Raw genomic sequence first — 22,853 nt, 5'->3', positions numbered from 1 at the left:
TCTAGAAATTCGAAAACAATCGTTAGGTCCAAATCATGTCGCCGTTGCTCAGTCTTTAAACAATCTTGGTTTGGTGTTTTATAAAATTGAAAACTACGACCAAGCTAAAGAGGTTCACGGAAAAGCTCTAAAAATTCGAAAACAATCGTTAGGTCCAAATCATGTTGATGTCGCTCAGTCTTTAAACAATCTTGGTATGGTGTATTATAAAACTGGAAAGTACGACAAAGCTACAAAGTTTTACGAAAAATCTCTAAAAATTCAAAAAAAATCGTTAGGTCCAAATCATGTTTATGTCGCTGCGTCTTTATACAATCTTGGTGTGGTGTTTGAAAAAACTGGAAACTACGACAAAGCTAAAGAAGTTCACGAAAAAGCTCTGGAAATTCGAGAGCAGTCGTTAGGTCCAAATCATGTTGATGTTGCTCAGTCTTTAAACAATCTTGGTTTGGTGTTTTATAAAACTGGAAACTACGACAAAGCTAAAGAGGTTCACAGAAAAGCTCTAGAAATTCGAATACAATCGTTAGGTCCAAATCATGTCTTTGTCGCTCAGTCTTTAAACAATCTTGGTGAGGTGTATTATAATATTGGAAACTACGACAAAGCTAAAAAGTTTCACGAAAAAGCTCTAGAAATTCGAAAACAATCGTTAGGTCCAAATCATGTTGATGTTGCTGTTTCTTTAAACAATCTTGGTTTGGTGTTTGAAAAAACTGGAAACTACGACAAAGCTATAGAGTTTCTCGAAAAAGCTCTAGAAATTGGAAAACAATCGTTAGGTCCAAATCATGTCGCTGTTGCTCAGTCTTTAAGCACTCTTGGTTTGGTGTTTGAAAAAACTGGAAACTACGACAAAGCTATAGAATTTTACGAAAAAGCTCTGGAAATTCAAAAACAATCGTTAGGTTCAAATCATGTTGATGTTGCTGTTTCTTTAAACAATCTTGGTTTGGTGTTTTATACAATTGGAAACTACGACAAAGCTAAAGAGGTTCACAGAAAAGCTCTAGAAATTCGTAAACAATCGTTAGGTCCAAATCATATTCACGTTGCTACATCTTTAAAAAATCTTGGTATGGTGTATTATGATACTGGAAAGTACAACAAAGCTAAAGAGGTTCACGGAAAAGCTCTAGAAATTCGAAAACAATCGTTAGGTCCAAATCATGTTGATGTCGCTCAGTCTTTAAACAATCTTGGTAATGTTTGTTTAAAGACTGGAAACTACGACAAAGCCATAGAATTTTACGAAAAAGCTCTAGAAATTCAAAAACAATCTTTTGGTCCAAATCATGTTGACGTTGCTACATCTTTAAACAATTTTGGTATGGTGTATTATGATACTGGAAAGTACGATAAAGCTATAGAGTTTTACGAAAAAGCTCTAGAAATTCGTAAACAATCGTTAGGTCCAAATCATATTCACGTTGCTACATCTTTAAACAATCTTGGTATGGTGTATTATGATACTGGAAAGTACGACAAAGCTATAGAGTTTTATGAAAAAGCTCTAGAAATTCGTAAACAATTGTTAGGTCCAAATCATGTTGATGTCGCTGCGTCTTTACACAATCTTGGTATGGTGTATTATGATACTAAAAAATACGACAAAGCTATAGAGTTTCACGAAAAAGCTTTAGAAACTCGAAAACGATGGTTTGGTCCAAATAATGTTGATGTTGCTGATTCTTTAAACAATCTTGGTATGGTGTATTATGATACTAAAAAATACGACAAAGCTAAAGAGTTTCACGAAAAAGCTTTAGAAACTCGAAAACAATCGTTAGGTACAAGTCATGTTGATGTTGCTGTTTCTTTAAACAATCTTGGTTTGGTGTTTTATAAAACTGAAAAGTACGACAAAGCTATAGATGCTCACGAAAAAGCTCTTAAAATTCGAAAACGATCGTTAGGTCCAAATCATGTTGATGTCGCTGCATCTTTAAACAATCTTGGTTTGCTTTATGAAAAAACAGGAAAACAAGACAAAGCTATAAAGTTTTTTGAAAAATCTCTAGAAGTTCGAAAACTGAATGTGCCAGGTAAGGACCATACTTATGTCACTGCGTCTTTGAGTAAGCTTCGTACGATGTACGAAGAAACTGAAAAATATGAGTCTTAAAAAAGTCAGAGTAAATTTCCTGTTCCAAGTCATGCTCATGTTTCTCTGTCATCAAAATATTTTGGTAAGTTTATAGATATTATATAAAACATAATGTTGGTGTCTCATTTGCGTTAATGATATTTTGTAAAAGTGCAACTCCGGCCAAATTTCAACCCATCTTTTTTCGCCAAATGAAAAATATAGATTCTTAGAAACATTTTGGTGTATGTTTGAGCATCTTTGGTTTGGTATAAGCTATTTAATTTTAACGCTAAACTTCGCCGCCAGATGTGAATTTTTACAAATGGATCGTAACGTCATAAGATGTTCCCACCTCGATGTTCCCATTATATTACTGAAAGCAAATGCCAGCATGAAGCATCACTTTTGTTAAATTTTGTGTCGAAAAACGCGTTTTATTCCGCGAAATTTGGCAAAAGTATCAAAAAGATAACTATAAATACAAATATTGCTCAATAAATCTTTGGAGAACGCAGTTTTGTCATAAATTTCATCGACGATATTTGTTAACGCTGACAGCCATATTGAATATAAATAGTAATCAAATGTATTCTGCCGTTCTTGTACTAAATGTTGGACACTTTGATTATTAAAATAAGCTTGAAAACGTGTAACTTTTGACGATGAAGCTTTCTGCATTGATGTCTCGACCACAGGTGTTGTTCTAACTCGTAATTGTCACGGAGTTCCTGAGAATATTGTAACTATTAACCAAAGTCTAAATATAGACATGACTGAACTGGAGAATCAGCTCTTTAGGGAAAATATACTGGCACAAAGTCATGCATCTATCAAATCAATAGGTACATTAATGGCTTAGGCAATATAATATTAACGTCAAATTCAATTCTTGTTTTTTGTGTCTAACTCCAACTATTTGAGATCCGTAGCTTATTGATGACTCTTAATATGTTTCAGTCGGCTAAGAATACATACATATTTCATAGTATAATACAAAAAAGTTGTCCATCATGAATTTAAAGTCCTAGATTTAAGTGGTTGATTGACATACAAATTGTTTTATGTGAGGACTGGGTCATTCATTTTGGTTGTAGACAAACAAAAGAGCCAAAGCAATAATTGAAACGCAGTTGAGATTCATATTTACATTAATCAACAAAAAGAATAATTCAAAAATCTACCTATAAACTAAAAACATATACATAAAACCAGCTCTAAAGAACAGTGAGATGGAAACAAAACATTTTCATCAAACAAACATTGCTCAAGATTTATAACAGCTATAAGCTTATTGTTAGTTGTAAGATTCAAATAAAACATTGCACCGATTTAGAGATAATAATATTCCATATACCTGGTGTCTGTTTCAAGTGACTCATAGCATTAAAGCATACATTTAAATATCGTCTTACAATATATACGTATCAAAATTTAAACACACTTTGAGTCTTTGACTTTTTATTTCACCAAACCCAGCTCTGTGAAAATTATGTATTCAATTACAGTCATTATGTTTCCTGAAGGATGTTTCCCTAACTTTATTAAGGTGTTGCTCTGAGATAGGAGTAAACAAGCCACATTTTGCGATAAAATATCTATGTTTGACTTATCTCTAATAATTACCTTAACTCCGTAAGGACATACAGCCTTCTCAACAAATTGAGTTATTCGGCAAAGATTCCATATACATTAAAGGAAAGAATCGTCAACGAGAAATGAATTCGAAGTTCGAAGTAGCTATTAATTAGGCAACGATTCATTTGCTCTGTTTAGAAACAAAATTCGTCTATTTTCTACGCTTTTGGGTGCTTGCGTATTGTTTAGGAAACTTTTGAACATAAATATATACTGTGTATAACGACAATGTATGATTAAAATATTTCCAGAGTTTTCTTTTAAGTCCATCAGTAATAAAACAACAACGCTAAAAAATGTGTTAATGTCTGTGTCTGTTTACAATTTTCGTTCTTTGACAGGTTGCATAAAATTGCATAAAACTGTAATAGTTTCCTTGTCCTCAAAACAGACAGTCAACAACAACGGACTTTAACAACTTTTTCTTGTAATTACTAAGATACTCGACAGAGATTGGCGACAACAGTTCGTTAACACTTATCAATGTCTGAATTCATTATAACGCTTTTAATAACCGAGTGTGAGGTCTTTACGTAGAAATATCGGACTGAAGTTATTTGTACTGACCGAGACCCTTAGGGCAAGGTTTGTGCTAAAAACAGAGTCCAAGATTTCTCAATAAAGACCGAGCAGGCGAGGTTAATAAAAAATCAATTAGCTATATGGTATTATTTGACCTGACATGAAATTTTCTTTCCTTTTTTTATCCATTCTGTTTAGCAAAGACTGGCTTTCACTCCTCTACTTTTTGCAAGGAGAAAATATATAGTTTGAAATTGTGTCGCCTAGATAATAAAACCCACTTTTCGAGTGTTCTTTTTTGACTTACATTCATACCATGGTTTTTTGTTTTGTTCTTATTTTCGTTTTATAAAATATTTGCTGTTTGCTTCATGAAGTTTTGGTTAAACACAAGACAATTGACACTCCGTATATAATAAACATTATTTAATCTAGATAAATAATGTTTACTATATACAAAGTGTCTATTGTCTTGTATTTTACCAAAATACTCTTTGGCAGTCATAATTCATAAAGTTTGTTTATCTACATATATTTGTAAAATTACGTCTGGTGAAAGCTGGTTCATTACTTGAAAATATATACTGACCAATCAATCTTTCCAATTGTAAGGTCATTTTATTCCTTGAAAAGGTCAGTCATGTAAAACAGTGCGTAATATATGTATATGAGATTTTGCAGCTAATGGGCAAAACGAAATGAAGTATATAGTTTTAAAAAGCTACTATCCAAAATTTTTCAATTTATTGGTGTTATTTCTTTTCGAGCTCTAGCTGTAAATTCATTTCTTTATTTGTCGTCAAAATAGAAATACACAGCTTGTGTGGATAATGCTTTTTAAAATATTATTCGTAGAAATCACAAGTGGTGATGATGCTGATGCTAAAGATGTCGGAAATTCTCCTGGTGTTGAAAATACAAAACAAGGTATGCCTTTCAATTCTATTTTATTTTATATATATTGCATAAACTAAGAATATTTGTTTTGTATTCTATCACAATTCAAGTCATTTGATTGGTATTTATGTGTTTTTCTTAAGATTTATATTTTTTATATGTATATTTTTATATTTATATTTTTTATATGTAAGATCTATATGTATACCGTGTTGCACTTTCGGACTCGAAACGTTTGTTTAGTACGTATGTTCAATACTGTATCAATGGGTTGAATTTTCCTTTTTGAACGACAAATAAATTTAAATGTACTTTGTACCAGACGGCAGTGCTCAGCAGAACTTGACAAGTTTTTTTTTATCTCAATAAATACTGCGTAGCAAAGTGGCGCAACTCTTTTATAAAGTGCTCAAATTGACTGCACTTCATAAGTTCTATTGAAGAAAAAGGATTATGATAAATAGACCAAAACCTTTTAAAACCAATCTTGATATAATGTACACCACACAGATCAGACCCTGCATTTTGGAAGTGCTCAGGTTAGACTATCTGTTTTATAAGTGCTCGTGTTTGATTACATTAATTATTATTTTCTTTATTTGAGTACAGTAGATTAGTCAGAGTGTAACTTTATTTCAAGATGAAAATTATGTTTTTTGTTCCTGGCTTACAGTCAGGGCGTAACTAGACTTGAAGTTATTGGGGAAGTTTGCCCTGCAATAGGGCGTTGCCCAAATATAAACCTAAGCCATTTCGGACGTAACAGTAAAACAATGTATATTTGTTCTCATATCAAGAGTCTTAAGTGAGAACTATCTCAACGTACTCTTGAGGTGTTGCTTTTTACCTAAATTTTTTTCTGAGTTTACGGTTTTTTCTGGCTGCCCAAGATTTTAGTACTACCTTCAGATGAATTGTATTTGTTAAATCCTTCTCGATTGAGAGGACAATGAGTTCTTCCAGCCTTTCACCTTTCATTGTTGAGCGCAAATAGTTCTTGACAGTTTTCATTTTGCTGAATGATCTTTCAATATCAGCCACACTTACTGGAGCAGTAAACAGAAGTTTGTAACATTTATAAGCTTTTGGGAAAATTTCTTTATTTTCGAAAGCAGTGTTTCCGGCGTCGTGGACTGTCTTACATTTTTCTTCTTTCTCATTTACAAAGTTAACAAAAATCCCAAGATCTGCATACAGTGACATACAATCTACGCTAATTGCTGGAAGAAAAAGTTCGGTGACCTTTTCAACTTGTTCAAAATTTGGTTTAGTCAGTGAAGGCTGAAGGATAACAGCGAAAGGTTTTATATTTTGCAAACAACTTTTTATGTTTTCTCAATATTCTCTGATGTGGGAATTGAGGACCTCAATTATGCATTTTCGATAGTTAGTTTTTAGTGACATAATTGCCAAAGTCTCAGGGCTGTCATCCAAAAGTCTGCTTGATCTTTTATTACTCTTTCTAGCAAACTCTTTCTCGGGATTGGACCCTAGAGACTTCGCACACTCAACACTTGCATCTATTTGAACATTCAATTTGGATTCAGTGTTCCGTATTCTTTCCAGTGATCTAACAGCTTCATCAATCAGTTGAAGACCATCAAAGATATTGAGCTCTGGCTTCTGCATCTGTACTGTCAGTATCTTGGTCTTTCTCATGATAAACCTCATAAACATAACTGCAAAAACAAACTCAAATTTCACCATTTTCTTACAGAGCGAGGCTGCTTTGGTTCTGGTTAATAAGTTGTCAATTTTTGCTATGTCCACAAACGCATTTCGTATGGCTTCAAAAGATCTCCATACCGCTTCAATTGATTCACTTCTATACACCCATCTCGTTATTGAGAGATTGCGCAATTTAAGAGCATTTTCAATTTTTTCCATATGTTCTTGCAACATAGAATCTCGTTTACAACTTCTGCTGAAAAAACATACAGATCTTTGAGCAAGCTATACATCTCAACAAATGTAGAGGCCTTTGAGCAATGCTCATTGAAAGTGTTTCATCTAAAAACATAAAATTGAGAAATTATTCAACGCAGAGGCTAGTCTTAAAAATATTTAAAAAGATATAGTTAATGCCTAAGTAATTTAAACGGAAATGTTTAATACTGTGCATTTGACACATACCTATGGCATTGAGATGGGATGTATGGAATGTTGCGTCCAACCACTTCCTGCAAATGTTGTTGAACTCCATTAAAAGTCTCAGACATTGAAGCTGTGTAGTCGTAAGACTGATACACTAACTCTTCGTGACAAATAGGTAATTATGATTTAAGGGAATCAAGAATCTCTTTTGCTTGGCCTTCACCTGTTTTATTCCTTGTTTCTTTCATCTCCAGTGCTCTCTCGTTTGGCACGTTGTTTTCGTCAACGTAGCGCACTGCCACTAAGAGGTCCGTGTTTGAAGTGTCAGGAGACGTGTCGGCCATGACTGAGTATATTTCAGATGAAACGATATCTTTTACGATGCTATTCCTTACATCTTCAGTCAAATGGCTAATAAACTCATTTTGTGAAATAGGTGATAGGTATTTTACTGAATAAGGTTTCATGCTTTTGTTAGACAGCCATGACTGAAGTCTAGGGTTATGCCTGGCAACAAGATTTGTTATTTGGATAAAGTTTCCCTCGTGCTTTTCATCAAGCCTTCTGAAAGCTAGCTGTTGTCGTGCCAATGTTCTTGCGATGTCTAAAAGGATCTTTATGGCTTCTTGGTTTCGCAAATTGTTTTCTTCTTCTTGTATTCTTACATCTCTTAACTTCTTTTCCAACATTACATCGACGTTTTTCATATTGCAGGCAAAATGTGCCAAATCACTCAAAGCAATTTTGTGGGATTTGGAAAAGAAATGCTGTTGCATCTTTCCTTTTTTATCTTTACCCCCGCTTCTCATCCTTTCCCATGATCGAACTCCAGTAACCCAGGCATCTGACGCTTTCTTTCTTCCTGGTCCACTTGGAAAAAGAGCACAAACAAAACAGGATACATAGTCCACCTTTATACTGTACTCTAAATAGGGATATTCTTTATACCAAATTGATGAAAACATACGTTGTTTGTGTTGCGCAATGTTACTGTTCTCAGGGTTATGATTGAGCTTTGGTTGGTATGGGCCATTCTCAATTATTTTTTTCTTCTAAAGATCAGTCAAAAGTTTTGGACGGTCGGCGGGATCAAGCAGCAGCCCAAGATCATTTTCTTCTTCCAAAACACCAATTTGAGATTTCTCAGTGCAAATACAGTGTAGCTTGGAGAATATCCTCTTAATTGCTTTGTAAAAGTATGGCCATGTTACTAATCTTCTTTACGTATTCAAGGACATGCATTACAATTTCTTGAGTAAAGACTATTTCTGAGGACAACGTTTCAGTGACAGTTTTTTTGCAGTGGTTAACATTTTCAGGCAATATGTTTAATGCAGCTACGCAAGTTTCCCATGACAGGTGAGATTTTTCTCCCTCTTCTTGTTCGTTAACAGATTCTTCCTCATCAACCTAAAAAATACCAAAATATAATTACTTTAGAAATAACATTTTAAAAAGTTAATTTAATTATTTTAACGTCATACTCAGGTATTACAAACCACATCCATATTTTCCTCTTCCTCTGAATCAACTTCATTTATTTTGTTATCTATTTCAAATATTTCCTGGCATACATTGTGTTCTTCTAATGCCACTTCAAGGTTTTCCTGCAAAGTAGCATTTTTAACAAACAATATTTAACGTTAGAAAACGATACATTGCCTGAAGATTGCTTTGGCATGAAACCCAGGCTATCCGAGTAGCAACATTTTAAGAAATGTAATTTATTAAAAAAAATACATTTCTTAAAATTACGTCCTGTTTCCCAAGTGCAGGAGTCACCATTTTACAATGGTGATAGCCGGGAGGGCACATTGTTATACACTTTGTATATATATATATATATAAAATAGACAATAGCTGTAATTTTTTCGGAGTTTCATGCAGTAGGGCGAAACTCAGGCAATTGACAGATTATTTATTATTCACTGTATATACAATTCGTTACGAGATGTTAAATTAACGACGGTATTCCGAAAATTGACCTCCGTCCCAATGTCTTCGGAACACGAAGAAATAATCACAATAACAACTTTGGTTTCTTAAACAATTTTTATTCTTATTCCTCAAAGTATATCGCTTCTCCCGCTTGTCTCGCCTCCCTCACTTCCGATCTCTACTCTCTCTACTTCCGTTCCACCCACGTTTTCTATAATGTTCTTTATCGTCCCCGGCGTACCCGAATGTACAATTGAACGCAACACAACTTTAACATAATTTGCAACAACGGCATGCACTAAAAAGTTCAGAGCGTTTATTTAAAATTTCCTTTTTATTTCCTATTAGGATTAGTAGTCTTTTTTCAAAACAAACATGGCAGGTTTTTCGGTTTGTGTTCGGAGGTGGAAGTTGTTTGATGAATTCCCTCTTGATGCTGTAGTTTTGTTTGTTTTCTTGCTGTATCCACGTGTTTTTATAAATCATATATAAACAAGTGTATATACACAAAGTGTATATACAATGTGCCCTCCCTGCTAACACCAAAGTGCAATGGTGTTTCCTGCACTTGGGACACTGAATGTACGGTTAGGGTTTGGGTATATATGTGCAAATGTGCTATTACAGTTTTACAAATCATCAGAGTTTTTGAATGAATGTAACCTTTTGTGATATATCAGTATCATTACAAAATTTTTGTTTTACACTTTTAACTTCTCCTTCATGCATTTCATCAATGCTATCACATGTAACGGGGGCAGTTGGAAGGATCTAAAATAAATAAGAACACGTTAAAACTTTATGGTATGAGTGTCCTTCACAATAACAGAGATAGTTGCTGCTGCAAGAGAGCAGAATAACAAAGTTTTGTGCAACACGAATTATTAATTATTTCACATAAATTGAACGGCACTTATACAGAACTAACCAGCAATTTTCTAAGAGAGCTATAAGGCATGCTAAAGATTTTCATTTTATTTACTATGTACGTAAGTAAGTGACATTTTACTAACCTTAGAAAAACTAAGCGTTGTTTATGATGCTTCTACAACATCTTGGGATTTTGCCATAGCATTGTGTTTATTTCAACTGTGCTTCAAAAAATTATTAGCATTCATTTCTGCACTACAATCTTTACATTTAACCATTCGTCTATAAAATCGTATGCATTGAGGTTTTGGTTTTTTTTGCGCGAGGCTCCTGAACGTTACCATCTTTAATTCTAGTTGCACCTCCCTCTTAAGAGAAATTTCATTTAAATTAGAATTGAGTAAACATGAAAATATTGACAGCATGCAATAAACTCCCAACTCTCTTTCGGTAATTGTGGGGCTACAAACTTCGGTGAATAAAACCAGCCTTCCATTGAAATATAGTCTTTCTCGCCAAATATACAAAACCGCATAGAATTTGATGAATTTATTGGATTGGAGCTCGCTTCACGGCTTTCGACAATGCGAAAATTAGCATCAGCATTTTTTTTAAATTTGCAATCATTGTATCAAGCGGAATCTGCATCTGTGTTTATAATTACTTCATCTTGCACATCTCATAGACACATTGCACTGTAGAATTAAGCCAAAATTGTCAAAAATGAAGGTTTGTTATTTCCACTTAGTAATCATTTAGTTGTTTTCGATGGTATGGCAATTTTTCTACTCCCTAAAACATGACGGCAATATGCCCTGCAAAACACTGTTTTTAGCAATTAAGGAGTGTCACACACCCCCTCCCCACACACCCCAAAATGTTACGCCCCTGCTTACAGCATCGAAAGTTTTGAAACAATTAAAAAACATCACCAAGTCCAAGTTCTAATAAAAATTTTCTTCAAATGTAGTCTTCAATCAACCTTTTACATTAACAAATGTATTAAAACGCTAAAACTATAACTTTTAGTGTTGTGGGGGAGGTGTGTTTAAAAATGCTGATGACTAAATATCGCTTACAAAACTCAATGGCTTTTTCAGGTTTCTCAGATATTGTAGCACGGACCACTGCATAGAGGCCCGAAACTAAAACTTTTAGTGGGGAGGGGGAGGGTGTTTAATAACGCTGCTGCTGAAATATCGCTTACAGAACTCAATGGCTGAATTACGTTTTCTCAGATATTTAATCTAAATAAATAATGTTTACTATATTCTGTATATACTTTTCGAGTGTTCTTTTTTGACTTACATTCATACCATGGTTTTTTGTTTTGTTCTTATTTTCGTTTTACAAAATATTTGCTGTTTGCATCATGACGTTTTGGTAAAACACAAGACAATGGACACTCCGCATATAATAAACATTATTTAATCTAGATAAATAATGTTTACTATATACAAAGTGCCTATTGTCTTGTGTTTTACCAAAATACTCTTTAACAGTCGTAATTCATGAAGTTTGTTTATCTGCATTTATTTGTAAATTTACGGCTAATGAAGCTGGCTCATTACGTGAAAATATATACTGCTCCCTCAATATTTCAAATTGTAAGGTCATTTTATTACTTGAAAATGTCAGTCATAAAAAACGTAATATATAGTTTTAGAAAGCTACTATCCAAAACTTTTCAATTTAATGGTGTTATTTCTTTTCGAGCGCTAGCTGTAAATTCATTTTTTTACTTGTTGTCAAAATCGAAATACACAGCTTGTGTGGATAACGCTTTTTTAAAATATTGTTCGTAGAAATCACAAGTGGTGATGATGCTAATGCTAAAGATGACGGAAATTCTCCTGGTGTTGAAATTACAAAACAAGGTATGCCTTTCAATTCTATTTTATTTTATATATATTGCATAACCTAAGCATATTTGTTTTGTATTGTATCACAATTCAAGTCATTCGATTGGTATTTATGTGTTTTTGTGAAGATTTATATTATTTAATAATATGCGTGATGTACGTATACAGTGTTGCACTTTCGGACTCCAAACGTTTGTTTATTACGTATGTTCAATACTGTATCAATGACTTAAATTTTCCTTTTGCAAACGACAAATAATTTCAAAGTACTGTGTACCAGACGGCAGTGCTCAGCACAACTTGACAAGTGTTTGTTTTTCTCAATAAATACTGCATAGCAGCAAAGTGGGGCAACTCTTTTTATAAAGTGCTCAAATTGACTACGTTTCATAAGTTCCAGAAAAAAAAGGATTAAAATAAATAGACTAAAACATTTTAAAACAAATCTTGAAATAATGTACACCATACATATTAGACCCTGCATTTTTGAAGTGTTCAGGTTAGACCATCTGCTTTAAAAGTGCTCGTGTTTCATTACGTTAATTACTGTTTTCTTTGTTAGATGACAGGAGATTAGTCGGAGTATAACTTTTTTCGAGATACAAATTAACTTTTTTTGCTTCAGGCTTACAGCATCAAAAGTACTGAAACAATTAAAAAAACATCACAAAAAATTCTCAACAAACTATCCTCTTGATATACTGTGATACTTCGCGTTTGCACCACTTTGCATACACTACCCAGCTAATGACATTAAAAATCATGTAAAGAACGGCCACCATGAAATCGACTTGCTTAGTAACCTTCATATAATATATTAATCCCAACACTGTTTCAATATGCACATGATTCGGACGAGCTTTGAACTCGCACCTTCGGGATACTAGTCCGCCGCTCTACCTGTTGAGCTACCAAGCCCACAGAGATTGGAGACGAGTCGAATCTCTTAAAACTGTAAACTCTAAACAATAAACTTCAATGAATAAAAATTCCTGTTCATTATAAGTAAAATACGTGAAAATTATATAGAAAATGAACCAATTTGACGATGTGAATTCTCAAAGTTCCACAATAAAAAGGAGGCGATTTATAATTTTAAAGTACAAACTGTAAACATTGCATACATCGTCACAGCTCTATCATATATTCTTATATAGCGTTGACTGTTTTTGCTAGAAAAATTTCAGGTATTCTCTTAGCCATTTTATGATACAAATATCTTTTTTAATTTTGTTATAAATGGCAGTGGTTCTGTTAGTTATATAGTTGCTAGCTTCTGTAGTCAATCATAATCGACTTTAGAAAATATGAATACTGAATAATGTGGATGGAAACGATCGTCAAAACATTATGTGCTTTGTGTGTTTCTAACAACAATTCTCGCCATACGAAATTGATGAAAAATAATGAAACTGGTAACAAAGTATGTTTTTTAAAGTTTCGTGCACAATAAAAGTGAAATTTTGCATCATATTCAACGTTATATCAGATTGAATGTTTAAATTAGCTACGCCGTCATATAGCCAACCCAATTCTTTTTACGTGACACCAAGATCATTAACTAGAAGCAACTTACATCACAAAGTGTGACTAAACTGCCCTAAGAACACATCAATACTCGAAAATTTCTGAAGTCAAAACAGTCATTCCGTATGAAAATATATGATAGAGCTGTGAACAGTATAGGGAATGTACAGTAGGTTAATATCTTGTACAACTTGCTGCTGTATATTTAATTAGATTATTGGCTGCTGTTAGCCATTTTATCATTCTTATTGATCAAAAAAAGCAATTGACTGCTGCCAATATGGTAATCACATGCGTAATAAGATATGCGTTGCACGAGAAAAATTAATGGAATGGCTCCACTGTATATCCACTACACTGTGGCTTTGATTATGTACGCAATGTTCACCGTTTCTAGGTACCACGTGACATGCAAAATATTACTCGTGTTTCTAAGCAGAACTTCCTTGTAATTTGCAGCAAGATTGTCTTAAATATTGTTGACAGTGCTCCATAGAAATAAGGAATGAATATTAGTCACAGAATGCATGTATGTATGTAAATGAAAAAGACACAAGAAGAGCATGTTTGAAAAATAAGAGGTAGACATAGAGTAGAGTAAGACCCTGTTTACATGAGACCGGAACGAAGTCAAACCACGGCACAAGCTTGTGTCGGTCGTCATAATATTATTTATAGTAAATGTTTACATGGGATCAATACGAAAAAAACTCAGAGCAGTCTGAAGTCGTACCGCCTGCTGAACTGATCCGACTAAGTTCATAACGGTATGAATTGAAACCGGCGTCAATGTAAACGCCAATTAATGTTCAGACCGATCTGAAATGGCATCAAAAAAGCAATTTACAAAAGCAAAATGGCAAGCAAGTGTAAAATTAGCCTGCAAAGGAGGAATTACGCGAATGAGGATTTTTCGTTGTTTCGTGCCGGTCCCATGTAAACATGCAACAAATTCTGATTTTCATTTCTGTTTGACTTCCTTCTGGTCTTGTGTAAACAGGGCCTACGTGGTTAGGGAGAAGGTAAATATCAGTTATGTACATAGTTAGAAGCGTTGAGAAAAACCAAAGAATAGGAGGTGTATGAATACACTGAAGGAAGACAAGGGAAACCTCTAATTGTTTATCATCATGAAGGACAAAGTCTTAGCTTTTATTATGAAAGTGCTCATTTTTAGCAATTTTCTTACAAACACTATCTATTCATACGGTTTGGGTTAGTGCAAATTAACTATAGGCCAAACGTTTCCATGCAACGGAGAAGAGAATTATGCTCTAGAATGTAGAGAAATGAGTAATGAGGTTACACTAAATAGAAGTTCAGATTGATAGAGAGTGTATGTGGATGGGCTGGAGAAAACAGTCTCTTGTGTTAAATGGCAAAACAATTTCAACTAATATGAAAAGAATGGTTTACAAGACAGTAAAAAACCAACATTGTTGTATGGTTTTGAGATAGTGGCATTGGGAATAGGACAGATGGCAGAGCATGGAGGTTGGACAAGTAAAGACTCTTTAATCTGTCATTTTATTAAAAGTTTAGTAGCAAAGATTAGAGACTTCATCTAAAAGGCAAAAGAGTGAAAAAATCGTTTGTTGAAACAAAGCCGTTTGTTATATCTTCCACTATAAAATATAAACTTAAGCATAAGAAATAGCTACATGCTTCAAATAACTTTAATTTTTCTACACAGGATTTTCCTGTGTCGCTTGCCTTTAATCTTAACAGATATATGTTTGCATGATTGATTAAATTTTGACAACTTTAATGATTGGTGCTAAGATTTTACAAAAATTTAAAGTCGTTATCCAAATTGTAAGCGTATTTGAGTAAATTTGAGGTACCTATTCTTATGAATTTGATTAGTTTTGTAGCATTCACCTCTGAATTTAATACTTTTATGTCATTTGAAGAATGGCAGTTGCAAGAGTGGGAATATCTTAGTCATTCAGTTCAGCATAGAAGTCTGTTGTCAGAATTGTGTTATCCCGGAGCAGACATTAACAATTGTGTTTCTTTTCTGTCATCATAATTATTTCACGTCCTACTACTTTACTTCAACGTCGTATGATAAATTAGTGATTATTTTATTACACTTAAATTATGTGATCGTTGTACAATAGCAATTTGATTGCATAATATTTTTCCGTGATATTGACATCATTTCTTTTCTCACCAGTCTTTATTTACTTGATATCGAAGAGGGAAAAGTATTATTAGAAAAATATTCATTACTACCATAAATATATATTGTAAAAATTTTTCGGATTGTAAAAATCAGCCAATTTGGCGATGTGAACTGTCAAAGTTCCACAATAAAAAGAAAGCTATTTACAATTTTCATTATGACAAATGTAGCATTAAATTGCACATTTATTAAACGATCTTCTAAATTCTAAATTTACAGAAAATTACAAGTTTTTTTGAGCTCTCTCTTTGCTAAGTATACTGGAGATTACCTCTTCAGTGTGAACATCATTCAAAAGTCCACAAAGTTTTTTTCTAGCTTAGAATTAAATTTTGAATACTTTTTACTCAGAATTATATTTTGAAAGTTGCATAGAGCATAAAAGTTGCTGTATAAGTTCTTTCTACTAGAAAATTTCACAAAATAGATAAGCAAATAACGTTACGAATCGCAAAACATAAAAACAACGACTTTATTCATTGATTTCAATAAATTACTCCCACTGATCTCAAAATAATTAAATATAATTATTTGGACTATATTAGAAGAGCAAGTGACTCCAAAAATCTCATTTATGATTCAAACTCTGTCTTAACTGATGATTGTCAAATGACTTGATGACCTCCATTAAAAAGTGCACGCGAATCAGTTCAGGCCACTTACGATTTAAGCCACCCGATTGAGCAAGAATAACGCTGCTGCTAAAATATCGCTTACAGAACTCAACGGCTGTATCATGTTTTCTTAGATACTGTAGCAAGGACCACTGTATAGAGGACCAGAACTACAACTTTTATTGCGTTTGGGGAGGAGGTGTTTAAAAACGCTGCTACTGAAATATCGTTTATATAACTCAACTGATGTATCATGTTTTCTTAGATATAGTAGCACGTACCACTGTATAGAGGACCGAAACTATAACTTTTATTGGGTTGGAGGAGGGGGTGTTTAATAATGCTGCTCATGAAATATCGTTTACAGAACTCAACGGCTGTATCATGTTTTCTTAGATATAGTAGCACGTACCACTATGTAGAGGACCGAAACTATAAGTTTTATTGGGTTGGAGGAAGGGGTGTTTAATAACGCTGCTGATGAAATATCACTTACAGAACTCAACGGCTGTATCATGTTTTCTTAGATATAGTAGCACGTACCACTATGTAGAGGACCGAAACTATAAGTTTTATTGGGTTGGAGGAGGGGGTGTTTAATAACGCTGCTGATGAAATATCACTTACAGAACTCAACGGCTGTATCATGTTTTCTTAGATATAGTAGCATTAATATGAAAATTTTTTAGGTGAAAGCATGTAAATGATTTTGGAGTTTTTGATTTTGCATAGAGCATAAAAGTTGCTGTATCTTTTTTTTCCGTTAGAAATATTCCAAAATAAGATAAGCAAATAACGTTACTAATCGCAAAACATAACAACAACGACTTTGTTCATTGATTTCAATAAATTACTCCCACTGATCTCAAAATAAATAAATTTAATTATTTGGATTTTATTAGAAGAGCAAGTGAGTCCAAAAATCTCATTTATGATTCAAACTATGCCTTATTTGTTGATTGTCAACTGGCTTGATGACCTCCATTAAAAAGTGCATGTGAATCAGACCAAGCCACTTACGACTTAAGCCTCCCGATTGAGCAAGAATAAAGTAGCTACTGAAATATCGCTTACAGAACTCAACGGCTGGATCATGTTTTCTTAGATATTGTGGCACGGACCACTGTATAGAGGGCCAAAATCATAACTATTAGTAAGTGGGGGAGGGGGTGTTTAATAACGCTGCTGATGAAATATGGCTTACACAACTCAGCAGCTATATTATGTTTTTAGATATTGTAGCACTGACCACCGTGTAGAGGGCCAAAATTATAACTACTAGTGAGGTGGGTGAGGGGGTGTTTAATAACGCTGCTGATGAAATATGGCTTACAGAACTCAATGGCTGTATCATGTATGTTCAGATACTGTAGCACTGACCACTGTATAGAGGAGCAAAACTATAACTTTTATTGGGTTTGGGGAGGGGTTGTTTAATAATGCTGCTAATGAAATGTAGCTTACACAACTCAGCAGCTATATTATGTTTTCTAAGATACGATAGCACAGACGATTGTATACAGGACCGAAATTATAACGTTTAGTGGGTTTGAGGGAGTGGGTGTTTAATAACGCTGCCTCAAAAATATTGCTTACAGAACTCAATGGCTGTATCATGTTTGCTCAAATAATGTTGCACTGAGCGCTGTATAGAGGGCCGAAGGTATAACTACTAGTGGAGCTGGGAAGGCTTTTCAAAAATCGCTGCTGCTGAAATATCCCTTAGAGAACTCAATGGCTGTATCATGTTTTCTCAGATATTGTAGCACGGACCACTGTATACAGGACCGAAACTATAACTTTGTGGAGGGGGTGTTTAATAACGCTGCTGCTAAAATATCGCTTACAGCACTCAATGGCTATATCTTGTTTTGATAGATATTGTAGCACTGACCACTGTATAGAAGGCCGAAACTATAAGTTTTATTGTGAATGGGGAGGGGGTGTTTAATAGCGCTGCTGATGAAATATCGCTTACAGAACTCAATGGCTGTATCTTGTTTTCTCAGATATCGTAGCACGGATCAATATATAGAGGACCGAAATTATAACGTTTAGTGGGGTGGGGGAGGGGTTTTTAATAACGCTGCTGATAAAATATCGCTTATAGAACTCAATGGCTGTATCATGTTTACTTGGATATTGTAGCACAGACTACTGTATAGAAGTCCACAATTCAAATAGACAAATAGATCGATAAATTGACAGGCAGATGGATAGATACAAAATTGAGATGAAAATTTTTATTTGAAAGCATGGAAATGATTGGCTTAATTGCTCTCTTTAACTCAATTTATAAGAGAGCTCAAAAGGAGCGTTGTATTGTGCATGAAACTTTTTGAAATTTGTAAAAGGCGATTGCGTTGGCGAAAGATAATTAAAATGTTCTGCCTCGTACATAAAATGCAAACATATACAAAAAAGGTGTTACAACATTTGAAGCTAGATTTTCGATCATTTGCTTGCATCGTTCGTGTTGCTTATCTTGTCAATTTATTATACTTTAACACTACAATATCATAATTTCTTTCATATGTTTCTAAAACAGACAAGAATTTTATCAAAAGGACTAAAAATTATGATAAGAATTCAAATCGATTACTTTTTTCGTTGGGTGAAAAATTTATTGTATTTCATGATTCCTTTTTTACCTGGGCAAAAACTTCCTAAAAATAGAAATGACACAATGACACGACCCTGACACAATTGACACATGACAGACAAATTGTTTCTTTCAAATAAATCATCATATGCCTAATAAACTTACTAATAATAAACTTTCCAATTAATTTGTGTTATTTCTTTTCAAGCACTAACTGTTAATTCAACTTTTTTACTTGTTGTCAAAATAAAAATACACAACTTGTGTGGATAACGCTTTTTAAAATATTGTTCACAGAACTCACAAGTGGTGATGATGCTAATGCTAAAGATGTCGGGAATTCTACTGGTGTTGAAAATACAAAACAAGGTATGCCTTTCAATTCTAATTTATTTTATATATTTTGCATAAACTAAGCATATTTGTTTTGTATTGTATAACAATTCAAGTCATTTGATTGATATTTATGTGTTTTTATGAAGATTTATATTATTTAATAATATGCATGATGTACGTATACAGTGTTGCATTTTCGGACTCCAAACGTTTGTTTATTACGTAAGTTCAATGCTGTATTAATGACTTAAATTTTTTTTTACAAACGACAAATAATTTTAGTGTACTTTGTACCAGACGGCACAATTTGGCAAGTCTTTGTTTATCTCAATAAATACTGGGTAGAGGCAAAGTGGGGCAACTCTTTTTATAAAGTGCTCAAATTAACTACATTTCATAAGTTCCATTAAAGAAAAAAGACTAAAAATAGACTAAAGCCTTTCAAAACAAATCTTGACATAATGTACACCATACAGATCGAACCTTATATCTTAGAAGTGTTAAGGTTAGACCATCTGCTTTAAAAGGGCTTGTGTTTGATTACGTTAATTACTATTTTCTTTGTTAGATGACAGGAGATTAGTCGGAGTATAACTTTTTTGCAGATAGAAATTAATTTTTTTTGCTTCAGGCTTACAGCATCGAAAGTATTGAAACAATTAAAAAAACATCACCATATCCTAGTTCTAATAAAAAGTTACTTCGAATACAGTCTTCAATCAACCTTTACATTAACAAATGTTATGAGATGTATGAGTTTTCTTCATCACATGCCTAAGCAACACTGAATGGTAATATTTACAGCAGGTTTAATCTGTTTTAATCATTTTGTCACTTTAACAAATTTTACTCGAAGCACATTACCAGTCAGTTGAAATTAAGATGCGACATGAGGTGATAATGACATCATGCAATCTATTTTTTTCAAAGTAACCTTTAATAGTATTCTGCTTGTTTAATCATAAAAAATTCTCAACAAACTATCCTTTTGATATACTGTGATACTTCGCGTTTACACCACAATGCATACACTACCCAGCTAATAACATTAAAAATCAGCAAAGAACGGCCACCATCAAATCGACTTGCTATTACCTTCATATAATATATTAAACCTAACACTGTTTCAATATGCACATGACTTAGACGAGATTTGAACTCGCACCTTCGGGATACTAGTCCGCCGCTCTACCTGTTGACTACCAAGCAAACAGGGATTGGAGGAGTCAAATCTCTTAAAACTGTAAACTCTAATTAATAAACTTCAATGAATAAGAATTCCCTTTCATTGTAATAAAATACCTCAAAATAATATAGAAAATGAACCAATTTGACGACGTGAATTCTCAAAGTTCCACAATAAAAAGAAGGCGATTTATAATTTCTGATATGACAAATGTAATATAAATTGCACATTTACTAAAAGATCTTCTAAATTCTAATTTTACAGAAAATTACAAGTTATTTTGAGATCTCTCTTTGCTAAGTATACTGGAGATTACCTCTTCAGTTTGAGCATCATTCGAAAGTCCACAACGATCATTTTCTAGCTTAGAACTAAATTTTAATACTTTTTACTAAGAATTGCATTTTGAAAGTTGCAAAAAGCATAAAAGTTGCTGTATCCGTTTTTTCTACCAGAAAATTTCCCAAAATAAATAAGCAAATAACGTTACTAGTCACAAAATTTAAAAACCACGACTTCATTCATTGATTTCAATAAATTACTCCCATTGTTTTCAAAATAAATAAATATAATTATTTGGACTACATTAGAAGAGCAAATTCATCCAAAAATCTCATTTATGATTCAAACTGTGTCGTAATTGATGATTATTAACTGGTTTAATAACGTTCATTAAAAACTGCGCGTGAATCAGACCAAGCTACTTACGACTTAAGCCATCCAATTGAGCAAGTATAATGCTGCTGGTGAAATATCGATTAAGGAACTCAATGGCTGGATCATATTTTCTAAGCTATTGTAGCATGGACCACTGTATAGAGGAGTAAAATAATAACGTTTAGTGGGGTTGGGGAAGGGGGTAGTTAATAACGCTGCTGCTGAAATATCGCTGACAAAACTCAATTGCTGTATCATATTTTCTCATATATTGTAGCACGGACCACTTTATTGAGGGCCGAAACTAGAGCGTTTGGTGGGGTGGGGGAAGGGGTGTTTTTATATATCCAGTTGTGGTCGACTAATTTTCTTGTAAAGCCTACGTCGTGTACATTAAACGTAATTCAAATCGACAAATAGATCAATAAATTAACAGGCAGATGCATAGATATAAAAATGATATAAAAAAATTTTTTAGGTGAAAGCATGTAAATGATTTTAGAGTTAAAGCCCAAAATGCCTATGAAACGAAAATTTAGCAACCTGTGTTATACTTTATTTAACAGAAATGATTATGGAATTTCTGCAGTAGTTTATGCATATCACTTTTCATTCTCGAAATATTGAAGTTTTTATTATGTTCGATCTATCTGATGTCACACTTGCCATACCATATCATAGTTGTGGGGATAACGCTTTTTAAAATATTATTCGTAGAAATCACAAGTGGTGATGATGCTGATGCTAAAGATGTCGGAAATTCTCCTGGTGTTGAAAATACAAAACAAGGTATGCCTTTCAATTCTAATTTATTTTATATATATTGCATGAACTAAGCATATTTGTTTTGTATTGTATAACAATTCAAGTCATTTGATTGGTATTTATGTGTTTTTATGAAGATTTATATTATTTAATAATATGCATGATGTACGTATACAGTGTTGCACTTTTGGACACCAAACGTTTGTTTATTACGTATGTTCAATACTGTATCAATGATTTAAACTTTCCTGTTGCCAACGAGAAATAATTTTAGTGTACTTTGTACCAGATGGCAGTGCTCAGCACAACTTGACAAGTTTTTCTTTATCTTAATAAATACTGCGTAACAGCAAAGTGGCTCAACTCTTTTTATAAAGTGCTCAAATTGACTACACTTCATAAGTTCCATTGAAGAAAAAGGATTATAATAAATAGGCTAAAACCCTTTGAAACCAATCTTGACATAATGTACACCATACAGATCAGACCCTGCATTTTAGAAGTGCTCAGGATAGACCATCTGTTTTTAAAGTGCTCGTGTTTGAATACATTAATTACTATTTTCTTTATTTGAGTACAGGTGATTAGTCAGAGTATAACTTTATTTCCAGATAGAAATTATGTTTTTTGCTCCCTCCTGGCCTACAACATCGAAAGTTTTGAAACAATTAAAAACACATCACTAAGTCCAAGTTCTAATAAAAGTTTTCTTCAAATGTAGTCTTCAATCAACCTTTTACATTAACAAATGTTATGAAATATATGTGTTTTTTTCATCACATGTCTAAACAACACTGAATGGTAACATTTGTGGCTGATTTAATCTGTTTTAACCATTGAAGTAAAATTTTCTCACTTTAAAAATTGTACTTGAAGCACATTATCAGTCAGTTGAAATTAAAATGAAACATGAGGTGATAATCACAACTTCAGTCTGATAATGAATTTGTAATAAATTTGCTTCACCATGCCTACATTACCTAGCTAATGACATTGTAAATCGTATTTATTGTATGTAAAATACCTCACAATCATATGGATTATGAGCCATTTCGACGATAGAAAGAAGGC

At 33.3% G+C, this 22,853-nt stretch overlaps 1 protein-coding gene across 1 annotated transcript in view; it reads left to right on the top strand.

Annotated features, from left to right (window-relative positions):
- Positions 1–640: 640 nt before the first annotated feature.
- Positions 641–22,853, top strand: part of LOC124449663 (serine/threonine-protein kinase/endoribonuclease IRE1-like) — a 91,346-nt gene continuing 69,133 nt past the window's right edge. Inside the window, exons 1-5 of the mRNA XM_047000611.1 lie at positions 641–908; positions 5,102–5,173; positions 11,851–11,922; positions 19,136–19,207; positions 21,735–21,806. The gene's annotated coding sequence lies outside the window, so the exon portion shown is untranslated. The remainder of the gene's footprint in view (positions 909–5,101; positions 5,174–11,850; positions 11,923–19,135; positions 19,208–21,734; positions 21,807–22,853) is intronic.

The sequence above is a fragment of the Xenia sp. Carnegie-2017 genome, unplaced genomic scaffold (genome assembly GCF_021976095.1).
Source record: "Xenia sp. Carnegie-2017 unplaced genomic scaffold, XeniaSp_v1 HiC_scaffold_23, whole genome shotgun sequence".
Lineage (NCBI taxonomy): Eukaryota > Metazoa > Cnidaria > Anthozoa > Malacalcyonacea > Xeniidae > Xenia > Xenia sp. Carnegie-2017.
The sequence above is the reverse complement of the archived record's forward strand: the minus strand, read 5'-3'. Positions and strand labels throughout refer to the sequence as shown.